Below are 14,465 nucleotides of genomic sequence, written 5' to 3' on the forward strand. Positions count from 1 at the left end.
TGTAAAATAGCAAATAATACTTTACATTTTGTGGTGTTTGAAAACTATAGTTACATTAACAAGAAATGTAAAATATTAAAATAGATATCACGTATTTAAATGGTCATCCTTTGCTTCAAATATGATAGCTCTCAATGTCTAATATATTTCTTTAGACAAGAAATCCCATAACATGATTATTTAGGTAAATATTTATTGAACCAGGGTAAATATGATATATTCAGAAGTGCTTTATAAAAATACATTTCACCAATTCTACTGATAAATGATATGTTTCACATTCAACAGATGGACTCACTCTTTCACTTGTTCTGAATGCAAAAACTTTTAAATATGATTAATTCATTGATCATTTACTATATGCTTGATAATATACATTATTTCATTTAATAAAACAATTATTTTAAAATTATGTTTTAACATACCCTCTTATATGTCAGGAAAAATGATTAATTGCTCACTGTCATAAAAAGTATCAAAACTGATTTTTTTTTAAGAATTTTTTTTTTATAGAGGCATGTTTTATTTATTTGTTTGTTTGTTTGTTTGTTTGTTTGTTTTGTTTATACATGCACTAGGCACAGTCAGAAGTGCGGGAGGGTGAGAGGATTCACCAGAACCAGAGCGGGGAGCAGAGCAGGCAGAAGGACCGAAGTACACTGCTGAGGGGAGCAGCGGGCGGCAGGAGAGGTCTGCACACCATGTGGGACCCTCCTCTGGTGGTCAGGGAGCAGCTGGGGATCGAACTGGAGCCGCAAAGGCCGCGGGCAGCCTCGCAACCCAGCGCTCAACCGCTGCGCCACCGGGGAGGCCCTCAAAACTGATTTTTTAATGTATATTTTTATCAAAGTAAAGTTGGTTTACAACATTATGATTGAGAGCTTCAACCTCTTAAGATCTAAGTTACCATACTATATCCACTACCAAAGCACCCATAAATTCTCACCACAGTTCATTGTGCCCCATACCCTTTGCTACTCAATGCTAGTCCTACGTCCCTGGTAGCCTCAATTCTACAGTAAGATTTCTAGGGTTTGTTTTTTAATTTAGTTTTAACTCTTCATTTATTTTGTTTCCTTATATTCCATATAGAAGTGAAAATATCTGGTCATTGTATTTCTCTTTCTGACTTACTTTGCTTAGCATGGTCTCTTCTAGTTCAATACCTGTTGCTTGCGAATGGTAAGGTTTCATCCTTTTTATAGATGAGTAGTATTCCTTTGTGCAAATATACCACATCTTTGTATACTCCTCTGTTATTGTGCACTTAGGTTATTTCCATAACTTAGCTATTGTAAATCTTGCTACAAAGATCATAAGAATACATGTGTTTCCTCAAATTAGTGTTTCTGTTATTCGTCAGATACTGAGGAGTAGAATTTCTAGGTAATGTTGCAGATCTATTTTTATATTTTGAGAAACCTTTATCCTGTTTTCTGTAGGGGATGGACCAATCTACCTTTCCAGTAATAGGGATCCTTTTCTCTACATCCTCACCAAGACCTAGTGTTTCTGGGCTTTTGATATGTACCATTCTCATGGGTGTGAAGTGATACCACATTGTGATTTTTATTTTCATTTTACTAATGGTAAATGATGATGAAAAATTTTTTATGTGCCTAGTGATAATATTTTTTTTTGGTGAAGTGCCTGTTAAACTCTTCTGTCCACTTTTAGATTGGTTTGTTTTTGTTTTCTTTTTGTTAAACTATGAGTTTTTGCCGAGGTTGGTTATCAACCCTTTCTTGGATATATGCTAGGCAAATATTTTCTCCCATTTGGTAAGGTGTCTTTTCAACTTAAAAATTATTTATTATTTCATTCAAATGCTTTTTAGTTTGATATAGTTATTACAAAATATCAGAAAATTACAACATCCAAACTTCGATAGATTCTATGAAGCCCATGTCAATTATAAAGCCTCTATAATTAAAACTGGGGTTGTGGCAAATGAACAGACAAAATACACCAAGGTACAAGTGGGAATTTAGCATATGATAAACATTTTATTTGAAACCACTGGGGAATACATGGACTTCTTAATAAATTGTGTTTGTACCATAGGTTAGTCATTGAATTAAGATAAAATTAAGATTCTCACTTAATTTTTGTTTATTTAGAAATATGGCTCTCTAGAAGGAAGGAAAATATAATAGATCTTGGACTATCTCTTAAACTAGAAAATCCAGAAATGCTAAAACACTAAAGGAGATAGAAGTTAATTTGAAAGAAAGTTCCCATTGGCCATACTTAGAATAATTGAGTGTAAAATTTTATGAAATAAAACACATTTCATAAAAAATATTGCATTAATCTACAGTCATAAATCCAAAAATATAATGGTGTGGGGAGAAAGCTGCTCTAGAACAAGAAAGAAGAATAATAAATATATATATATATGATTTACTGAGGACGTATAGCCAACTTTGGGATGAGAAGACTCAGATTTGTCTTGAAGTTTCAGAATTGATTGACTGGATGTGCCCCTATTCTGGTTAAGGGGGTCATTTATGGCAACACAATAGTTACATAGGTTTTGGTTTGCTGACTTGGCAAAATAAACACCAGCAGCTCTGTTTTTGGGCCTAGAAACTCTACTTTTTCTACAGCTCCCAATATTTGATTATCTGTTTGACCAATTAAGAGGTTTGATCATAGCGATTGGTCTTTTTGTGACTTTCAGTCACCATTGTCTTTTTGGGTCTCAGGATAACATTCACAAAAGACAATGTCAAGTTTCTATTCTTGGAATTGGTTACATCCTGCTTTTATCATTCCAGCAAGAGAGACAGACCATCTGTTGACTGGTCATGGCTGACATACGCATTTAAAACTTTTGAGAAAAGTAGTAAGTAGATAATAATTAAGTAGATAATAATTATTAAGTAGATAATTAATGTGTATTAAGTAGATAATAATTATTAACAAAATAAATGCCAATTATTTGGAGTGCACTCCTGAGCCAGCATTCCCATAACCCCAAACAGCTAATCAGATACATAAAAAATGATTCTGTAGGGGAGTTCCATATGCCTGTTGGTCTGTTTATGTCTGTCATGTAAATATACCTTCAGTTCTCCAGAAGCATTCATCTAATGAACAGAGAAACTGAGGCACTGGAGAGCAGGGAGAAGTTTGTGACCAGCAGAAAGAACTACTTCATGCATAATTACATTAAATTTTGAGATGAAGTTACAATACAGCCACTATTTTCCTAATGATGTTAAATAAACTCACCAATAATGAATCCATGTTTCAGACTGGTTTTTAGAATATAAAGTTGAATTTAGATACTACCCAAGAATAGAGAACAATTCCCAACCTGCATTAAGAATAAGATCTTGTTTCTTGGAGTAAGAAAAAACAGGAAAAGACAAAGAGGAAATAACTATAAAAATTCAAACCATGAATTTTATAAATGAATGATAGAGTTAAAAGTATAAGGAAAATGTTAATGTTCAAATGTAAATGTACAATGAGAAATTATATCATTTAAGAAAGATTACACTGCAACCTCTGATAGGAATCTGAATAAAATTTACCTGTTCACTTATTTAGACCAGTGACATGATGAAAATATTATTATTCCTTGCTACAAAAGATACACTTGAAGCCATATTTTTTCTTCTTTTCATAGTGGCATTATTCTTTAAATGTTATCTCTTTCAAAAAGGTAAGTAATGCACATAATTTTTAGAAAGTGCTCATTTATATCACAGAACTGTAATCAAAGTCAACAATTATGTACTGATTGGCACAAAAGGTTGCATGCTAAACTGATGCTTACTTCTGTTGGATTCTTTTGATCACAGCTGCACTATGCTATATTAAGCTTTCAAATTGAATGGTCATAAATAATAATATCCTTACTATGTCACAAAATTCATGTTAATCTATTTAGATTAAATGTAAGCTCATTTGGCACCTGCTAGAGCAGTGCTTTTAAAACTGTCGACCACAGTCTGATGGCGTCAACTAGTGCTTATTTCAATGGGATAGAAGACTACAGCTTCTATATGTATCACAAGTAGTTGGCATAAATGTCTTTTAGCAAATATGTGTGTTCATTTGCGCAGTGTGGTAATATAAAATGTGTTACTGTTGGCTGCAGTTTAAAAAGTTAAAAGCAATGATTTGTATTTTCATAGGGTAAAATAGATTGTAACTTTCAAGAATTGTGTGACAGAACAATAAATTTTAATGGAAAAATTTTTCCAAGTAGAGCAAAATTTAAGTTAGAAGTCTAAGATAATAATTAGGTTTTTTAGTTCTATTAATATTTTCTCATATTGTGTGGAAATAAATTCTTGCTATAAAATTAAAAATGAGAAGGATTTCAAAATCAGATCATGTGTCAAATTGAGCATCTGATACTCAAAAGCATTTGTATTTCTTTTACTGTGGACTGTTTATATTATTTAAATATTTTCTGTAGTGATTAATATTTTTCTTAATGATCTATAAAAATTAGATGTCTATCAAAAAAATTAGTTGTCTATCATATATTTAAAAAACATTTTTTCTACTACATAGATTTGTATATCACACATTTTCAAAGTATCATTATGTAAATTGTTTCTGAGTTTGTTATTTCTTATAGAGACCTATACTATTACCTTCCTATTTACCTACTAATATTCTTGCAATTTCTGTTTGGTACATATGTTCTTTCTCTTAACATACCAGTGTCACAATGGTATAAACTCTTAAATCATGGTAGATTTATAGAATTTTTAATAATTAAGACTAGACTCTATACACTGCTAGACTCTATACTATTTTAAATATACTTCTAGTTATTGCTACTTATTTATTTTTTATTTTCTAATAATTAAAAAAAGTTTATGAAGTTTAGCATAAAAAGTGTACAAAATTAAAATATGCAGTTTAATGAATATCTTAATAAAGCCAAAAAATAAAAATACTCATATAATCAAACCCAGATCAAGATATAAAGACTTATAAGCACACTTAACATTATTAACACATACAGGAAATCAATATGCTAGTATCTGTAATCATAGGTTGGTTTTTGTTGGCATTTTATAGAAATGGAATAATACAGTAAGATTGGGACCTTTTGCTCAGTTTGATGCCTATGCAGTCAAAATGTGCAATTGCATCTTGTGTGACCTTGTTTGTTTTCATTGGTTATAATATTGTGTTAATAGATGCTACAGCAAATGCAAATTGGCATGTAGATTATTTCACTGTGTGAATTTTTTCTTCCTTTATCGTGTACTTTTTTATTGAGATAATATTGGTTTACAATACTGTATATTATTTAGAGGAATAGATTTGTACCTATTTCAGATGTATGTTACTATGCTACACCCACCACCAAAGCACCCATGATCCACCCATAACCGTATAGCCTACAGGGGTCCCTACCCTTATATCTCCCCCATCTTTCAATCTGGCTTAATGGTAGCCTCAGTTCCATAGTAAGATTTCTTTTTTTGTTTGTTTGTTTCTTTAGGCAGATAAGAGCTGAGCTTTTCTTTTTAAAAATTTTTTTTCACTTTATTTCATAATAGATTATTTATTTCACTTATATTTTTCTTTTTCTTCTGACTTATTTCACTGCCTTATTTCACTAATTCTTTCTAGCTCTATCCATGGTGCTGCAAATGGCATGGGTTTATCTTTTTTGATTGCTGAATAATATTCCATTGTGTATATACACCACAAATTCTTGATCCAGTCATCTATTTTTGGGCATTTGGGTTGTTTCCAGGTTTTACCTATTATAAATGGTGCTGCAGTAAAATAGGGACACAAGTATTTTTTTGAATCAATGTTTTCGTGTCCTTTGATTAGATCCCTATCCACAATAAGATTTCTAGGCAAACTTGTGGCAAACATTTGGGTCCTAAAAAGCCCCATTTTAGGTTGAGCCTGTTTGAACATTTGCCCATGAGGAGTTGGGTACTTTTATTGGAAAACTGTTCTTTGAAATCTTTTCTTCTCTCTATTTGCGTAACACTCCTATTAAAAATATACTGCACTGAGAGTATGCTTCCTTTGCTTTTGTGCACCAGAAGGCAAAACCCATTTTTAGAGTATGTACCTTCTTAACAATTTTGGATCCCTGAGTACTCTTAGGTCATACACTAATAACCTGGAGAGTTGAACAGATTCACAAATCTTTATATTTTCATATTTTAGCTGTTGTCCTCAATATGTTCTCATGGTACGTGTATATGTATGTGTTTGTGTATGTATGTGAGAAAGAGAGATTAAACAAAGAGAAACCATCTTAAAATAAAAACAATGATAACTGTAGGGGTTCTTTAGGCTGAAAGAAAATCTGGGTCTAGGGGCCACTTTCCTAATTTAGAGGTTTTCATTAGTTCCTATTTCATCCTTCTCTTAGTTGATTTTAGGGAATCTGTCATTCAAAGAAAATATTGTCAATTATTTATCATCAAGTTATTTAGCAACAAAGAGTGAAATAGTGAAGCAATATATGTTAGGGCATCAACATTTATTTGTGAGAAGGCAGCACTCAAGTAGTCTAGAGAGAATAAATTCTTTTTACTTCCAAATTCTTTAGTAATGTCTTGCATGTAATTTGGGATCTCTATACCTCCAGATACTTCTAAAATCTTTTATTTTAGCCACTGGCTTAAGGAATAAAATGCCTCATAAACAATTTCCTGGGTTCTTGTAAGAGGCTACATAAACAAAACAAAACAATGAGTATTGCATATCATGGTGATTAAAGTGCATTCATAATGATAAAATAATTAAACACATTAAAATAATGATAAAAAAGATAAATGTCTTTACTTGTGCTAAAGGGACCACTGTTTTGTAGTACTTGTGTTGTATCTGAGTACAATAAACTTGAGCTTCTAAATTCTTGTTACAGGAAAATTTTGAAAGGCTAACTAGACAACGATCTCTCTGAAATTTGCAATTTTGAGACATAATAACCAAAATAATGGCTTTTTAAGCAACAAAGACTATCCCTAGTTTATCTAAGTATGTTGTTGCATATTCCAAAATTACCACCTTTAGGTACCAGAAACCAAATCAACTGTAGTGATTTAAATCTATGTGGCAATTAAGTACATAAAAGATAAAAAAGTGAAAAACAATATGAAATGGTTCTGTCCTTTATATTTCATAGACCAAAAACTTTTATAATGATTTTTGTTTTAGTGAATCATTTTGCTTTTTTGTGACGTTAACATACTTAATTGGGAATGAATAGATATTTTTCTATTAAGAGGAAAAATTTGGACTCCTTATTGTCTTCTATTAATCCATGTATAAATCCGAATTTAAAATAATATACAATCCAGAAAAAGCAATATATTTTAATGAAAACTATTACATAGTATGACATATGACAACATGTAACTATAATCCACTTTACAGACTTTTTGGCACAAAAAAGGTAATCTTATAGTCCGCTGCCCACGCTGTTGCCCATAATCTGATGATTAAATATGCTTTAAATTTGCCTCTTCAGTGTGGCATTCCATGCAATGCAGATTGGGAACTGCTGTTTGAATAATTGTTGCTACTGTAACATCAGGAAACCCTCATTCTTACTGTAAATGAGAATATCTAAAAATTAATATTGTTTTTCTTTTTGTTATTTCTTTTATGGTATTTCCTTTATGGTCTGAGCTAAGCAAAATGCGATAAAGGAAAAACACGTTTTCTGACTCTTAATCACCAACTTTGATACATTTCCTGCTCTTCCATCAACTCTTCAAGAGACTTTTCATGCTGCTTGGACTCAGCTGTACTGACAGGATGAATTAATATAATAGTAAATGTATTACTAAAGAGTCTACATTTCCCCCTTCTCTCAGGAGTGCTTATGCTTCAAAGCAGAAGTATAATGACAGGGCAATGCTTTATCAAAAGAAGTAACTTGCTTGTAGAGAAATGACAGAAGCAGCTGAAAAATATTTTGGAAGATAGGTCACATATCACCCTTGATTGGTGACCCGTATTCTGGGTTCTTTTCACCGTGTGAAACTCCTATGGTTTCAATTGTTTTTCTAAATATGTAAGTACAGCTTTGGAAATAATATAATATGGAATATTTTAAAATTTGCACATTGAAATAAAGAAAGTAACCAAGTACATACAAGGGAATATCATTTGTATATATTCTTGTCAAAAAAATTCCTTGACAGAAATTTTAAAGAATCATACATGAAAAACAAATCCACTAGTGTAGCTGAAATATATGAATTAGTTTTTGTTTGAATGTCATGTCACCTTTTGAGGAGGATGTCAGAAATTGTAGTCATATAGGACACAATAAAACATAGATTACTATACATTTGAAAAAGCCTATTAAATACAAATGTGTATGTTTCAGCATTATCAAATTGTAATATTTCTAAATTCAGTGATAATCAGCAATAGTGAATAGCCAATGATTTTTAAGTTAACAAAAACTATCTAAAGTAAGCAAGTCTATATCTTTGTAAGTATTGAGCTTTAACACAGCCTTTTTGATTAGTATGCCTACTTAACATCGAACACACAAGCTATAGTTGACTTGTTTGTGGCAATTGCTGTTGATCATGAATTGTGCAAATTGATTGGCTCAGTTGTTGGATATGTTAGCACCATTTTTCCTTGACCAGAACTGTTTTAATGAATTTTATAGGAAGCAACTTAGCATATTAAAAGGGAACACAGACTTTGGGGTTGGAAAATATTGTCTTTGTTTTCAGACTATGCAACTTCCTAGATTTGACCTTGGGCAATTTAATTAGCTGCTCTTCATCTCTGTTTTAACAGTTACAAATATACTATTTATAATTGTTAAAAGAGGAATATAGTTAGAAGCAGAATAAAGTTATTCACAATAGAATTAAAAGAACATACAATGATACAGCATAGTCAAAGACAAAATTATCAACAAGTTTTGCACTGTTAATATACATAAAACATCTGTGACAATGATAATCATTATGTAATACTTGTGAAAATCTCATAACGCCTTAACCAATTAACCTTTGCTGACTTTTATATTAATGTTGTCCATGGGTTTACAAACATTTCTGTAATATATCAAATAGAAAATATTTTAAGTTTTGTGGTCATGTGGCAACTATTCCAATCTGCTGTTGTACAAAATCAGTCATAACAAGTATGTAAAATAATGGTATGACTGTGTTCCAATTATTTATGGGCACTGAAGTTTGAAATTTATATATTTACCATGTTTTACAAGATAATCTCATTTTTTTCTAACATTTTGAAATACAAAAAAGTCTAAAATTATTAGTCATATAAAAACAGTGGGCCAAATTTGATGTGAAAAACAGTTTGCAAATGATGTATACTAAATCATTAAGAAGAAATTAGAAGAAATGTTTCTATCTGGCTCTGTAAAAAATGTCCTGGATGTTTCTTATGAATATTATTGTTACTAAAAGACTAAAAATAAAACTCAAAATTTCACTTTATTAGTTTCTTTATCTCCAGTGTACTTTACATGTATGTGACCTGAAACATCTTATTCCATGGCCATACTTTGAAATTGGTCATCATTGTAAATTACTCTGCTTGAAAAATATGAACATTTAAATATCTTATTCTCTGTCATCATCACTGTGTCTTTCATTACGTTCTCTTACTTTAGAGTGCACTTTGATTTTTGTTTTGTAATGTTTTTTTTTTCTAGATAACATTGGTTTACAATGCTGTATATGATTTAGAGTTATAGGATCACACCCTTCAGGTGTATGTTACCACACCACACCCACCACCAAACTACCCATAATCATCCTCCACATTCCCTCTTCCCTCTTTGTTCTCTACATTCTTCTCTGATAGTCTCAAATCTACATTCTGACTTCTAGGTCTGTTACTTGTTTGGTTTTATCTGATCTTTTGTTTTGTTTCTCTCTATATCACATATAAATGAAACCATCCAGTACTTGTCCCTCTCTTTCTGACTTATTTAGCTTAACACTATCCCTTCCATTCCATCTATGTTGTCATAAATGGCAAGACTTTATCTATTTTTATAACTGAGTAGTATTCCACCATGTACATATACCACATCTTCTCAATCTACTCCTCTGTTGTTAGGTGCTTTTGTTGGGTTTCCATAATTTGGCTATTGTATATAAAGTTGCAGTGAACATAAGAGTACATGTACTCCTTTGAATTAGTGCTTTTGCATTTATTGGGTAGATCTCTAGAAATGGAATTGCTGGGTCATATGGTAGATCTAATTTTAATGTTTGGAGGAATATCCATACTGTTTTCCATAGAGGTTGGATCAGTCTATTTTCCTACCAACAGTGTATGAGGGTCTCTTGTGTTGCTACCTCATTTTACCAACAAATCTCATGCTCCATTTGCTACCCCTTTCCCATGATCTTTTTCTGAAATTGTGTAGAAATGAAATTCTAATCTTTTACTGATACAGATGTCTCCTGCCACTTACCTATCAGTTGGAATGCTAAGAGCTCTTGGAAAAAATGAATTTCAAGAGTAATAGAAATAGGGCCTCCCTGGAGGTGCAAGGGGTTAAGCACTGCACTATGAGGCAGTCTGCAGCCTCTGCACCATGAGTTCAATACTTGGCCAGCCAGGGAGACCCACATGGTGAGGCAGACCTCTCCTACTCACCTGCTGCTCCCCTCAGCAGTGTATTTCAGTAGATCTGCCTGTTCTACTCCCCACTCTATCACTGGTGAATCATCCCACCCCTACCCCCCTGCATCTCTGGCCTGTACCCCAGCTCTTGTATGCATAAATGAATAAAAATCTTAAAAAAAGTAATAAAAATAGAAAACTTAATTATGGCTCTAATAATAAACTAGACAACATATATAATCAGATGATAAATATAATACACTAATTATGAATATATATAAACATTATAAATTATAAAATTAAAATAACCATAAAAGATAAAATCCACTACCAAACATGCTCTGTTTCTGTACAACAATCACCATCATTGTCCAATCACCCATTACAAAATTGTTTTTGAGTATTTAATATAAACTGGGTCCTCTTAAAAATACTAAGCAATAGGAATAAACAACTATTGATATGTTAGTGGTCACAAAATCAAAAATGGGAAACATCAAAAGTGGATCTAACTTGATCTAGGAGATGAAATATTAATGCTGAGACCTTAACAAAATAGTTATGTGAAGAGAGAATTCTAGGGAAAAAAAAATCATTGAAAGCCTGTAGAAAAATTACTATTGGGCAACAAAACAAAACCCATCTATCTGTAATAATTATCTGTGAGGAGAGAGGTGAATTTTTTGAGTATAAGAAGGAAGACAAGATTAGAATATGTAAAATTTCCTAAATCATTTAATAAGTCTGGACATTTTTCCTAAAGATAACAGGCTGCCATTAAAATATTTTAACCGTAGGGCCTCCCCGGTGGCGCAGCGGTTGAGCGCTGGGTTGCGAAACTGCGCGCGGCCTCTGCGGCGCCGGTTCGATCCCCGGCTGCTCCCCGGCCACCGGAGGAGGGTCCCACATGGCGCGCAGACCTCTCCTGCCGCCCGCTGCTCCCCTCAGCAGTGTACTTCGGTCCTTCTGCCTGCTCTGCTGCCCGCTCTGGCTCTGGTGAATTCTCTCACCCTCCCTCCCGCACTTCTGACTGTACCCAGTGCATGTATAAACAAAACAAACAAACAAACCAGCAAACAAATAAATAAAGCATGCCTCTATTAAAAAAAAAAATTAAAAAAAAAATTTTAACCGTAGAGGTAACATGATTATATCTCCACTTAAAAAGATAACTTTTGGCTATGGAGACACTTGGGGATGGCAAACCTGGAGGCAGTGAGACCTGGGAGATCATCATTGCTATTGCACAGCTGAGAGATAAGGGGATCACAGATTTGGGAGAGGCCATGGAGATAGATGACACCCAGAGTTGAGCTTCAGCAACTGAGTAGGTGGTGGTATCATTTATGGAAATGAGGAACGCTGGAATTTGGTTTCAAGGAAAAATGAAAAGTATAGTTTGCAGTTGAGGTGCATTTAAGAAAACTCAGGAGGAATTCACAAATTGTATAATTGTCGATACACGTACAGCACTTAGGATGGGAGGGCATGCAGGAATAGTTGAGAACTGGAAGAAAATTCTTGGTAAATGAAACTGAGAGAGTAGTGGAAACTGCCCAACATCAAAAAATTCAAGTTGGTGTGGGAACAAGGACTGAGCCAGCTTTGTTCATGCCTGTGACCTCATAGCCCAGATGAGCATCTAGTACAGCTCAGATATTTAATATAAATGTATACTTGTTCACGATAAATTCTTTAATGTAATGCAAAAGTGATGATTCTAAAACCCAGATTGCATCATGCCATTTTCCTCCTTAAAACACTGCATTTGTTTCTTATTGCTTGCTCTTTAAAAAACAAATTCATTGAAGTAAAAATTGGTTTAAAACTTTATTTGGGTTTCAAATATACAGCACTGTAATTTGACATGCTGACTCTTGAGATGTGAATGGACCTTGGTGATTATCGGCTTGCTCAACTCTCCTGTAGCTATAATATTTTTCTCATCTCCCACTTAAATTGTGTCGGATTGATTCTAGCATCCAGGATAGATAATTCATGTGAAGACACAACTTGTTAATAACCAATTAGTAAAACCTTTCTTCTTTCATCATTTTGTTGAACATTTGTTCTAATTAATCCAGTCAGAATGATTCTCAATATTTATATTCATTAGGTCCCTGTTTTGGTGGATCATTTCAAATGTGGATATGTGCTTACTGCAGCTTTTTCCCATGATAGAGTAGCTCGAGAATAATACTCACTTGGAAAGAAAACTAAGAATGTTCTCAGAAAATAAAAATCATAACCCTCATCAAAAGCTGGTATTTGTACTCAACAGCACCTGTAGAATTTCAGCTAATAGTTACTGAAGAGTGAAATAGAGTCTGTAGTACAGTATCAGCTCTCCTGATTCATTTTTGGGTTTCTCTCCCTTTTCGTGTTCTACCTTTTTGCATGTGATATTAAGCATATTTTACCCCCTCTATCTGAAGAGAAATAAAATAAAGAGCTGTTAAAAATTATCTTCCTGAAATATCCCCAATATAATTATTATAAAATGAGTTTTCCTTTGTTGAAGTAAACAGAAGTAACCTCCTCAATTAAGGCTTTCCTTTCAATTCTTTTAGGATGGAGACAGACTACTGATGAGAGAGCATATGACCCGATTCCTGTCAATTTACAAATAGGGCCACCACCAAAAAAAAAAAAAAAAATGGACTACTATACACATACTGCTTGCATTTTCCTTATTTCAATATATTTCAATAGCAAAACTACAGATATATGGCATTGCTCACAAAGCATAGTCATAGTTTGCCCTTTGCTGTATTAATGATTTGTAGGGAAAAAAATTGTAATACAGAGTATAGACCTCCAGCCTCTCTAGTACAGTTGTCTGTTAGCAGAGTGTATATTAATTAGCATCAATAGCATTTTGTTTTTAATAAAGATGTCAGAATCATTTAATTTAAAAATTCTCTCATTTGTTTTTGTTTGTTGGGCTACATGCAATTTTTTCTGAGATCAGTTCAGAATGTATATAGTTTGTTTATGTTATCATCATAACCTTTGTTTTGAGCTAAAAATGAACGTCAAAGTCTATCTAGAATCATTTCCAAGGGATATTTATTACTTTTGAAGCTCTATTCCTATCTTTTCTTTAAACAAAATCTCTAAAACATAACTTTAGGACAGAAAGATTTTGTTTAAGACAGAAAGATTTTAAGATCCCTGTATCTGTAGTCCATGTAGGAATTGGAAAATGGTAGATTTTTTTTTTTTATAGGGAATTCCTATTCTTTTCCTTTATTTTCAGTGAGAGCCTGAACTTTCATTTGAGGCAATTATAGCAAGCCACTATGCAAATCTTTGAATAAACAGAGTTAATATTGGAATAAGCAATGATTAATCTGTTTAGTGATCTAAAAGTCTCTAAAAGCATGACAATATGATTTCTAAAGGGAATCATATAATTAGTAGATAGAATAAAGCTGAAGTTTTGTACAGGCTAGAGGAGTCTCAGTTCCATTTGATTTAATATATTTTGTAAAAGCCCTATATTTTGGTCACAGATGAAATCAAACAATAAAATAAAATCTGTTTTAGTGTAAGTCTGTGATATAATTTTTATTAATCTTTACTATCATCATCAGTAAGAGATGATTTAAGAGAATATGGCCAGGTAGTAAAGTATCTGAAACTAGAATGTTTACATATAGCTCTTAGATAAGTTACAAAACTTTTGGCGTCTCATTTTCTCCATTAAAAAATGTGAACTCATATTGCCGCCCTGGTGGTGCAGTGGTTGAGCGCTGGGCTGTGAAGCTGCCTGCAGCCTTTGCAGCACCAGTTCGATCCCCGGCCACCAGCGAAGGTCCCACATGGCGCGACAGACCTCTCCTGCCACGCCCGCTGCTCCCCTCAGCAGTGTACTT

This window comes from Talpa europaea, assembly GCF_964194135.1.
Source record: "Talpa europaea genome assembly, chromosome: 8".
NCBI classification, from domain to species: Eukaryota; Metazoa; Chordata; class Mammalia; order Eulipotyphla; family Talpidae; genus Talpa; species Talpa europaea.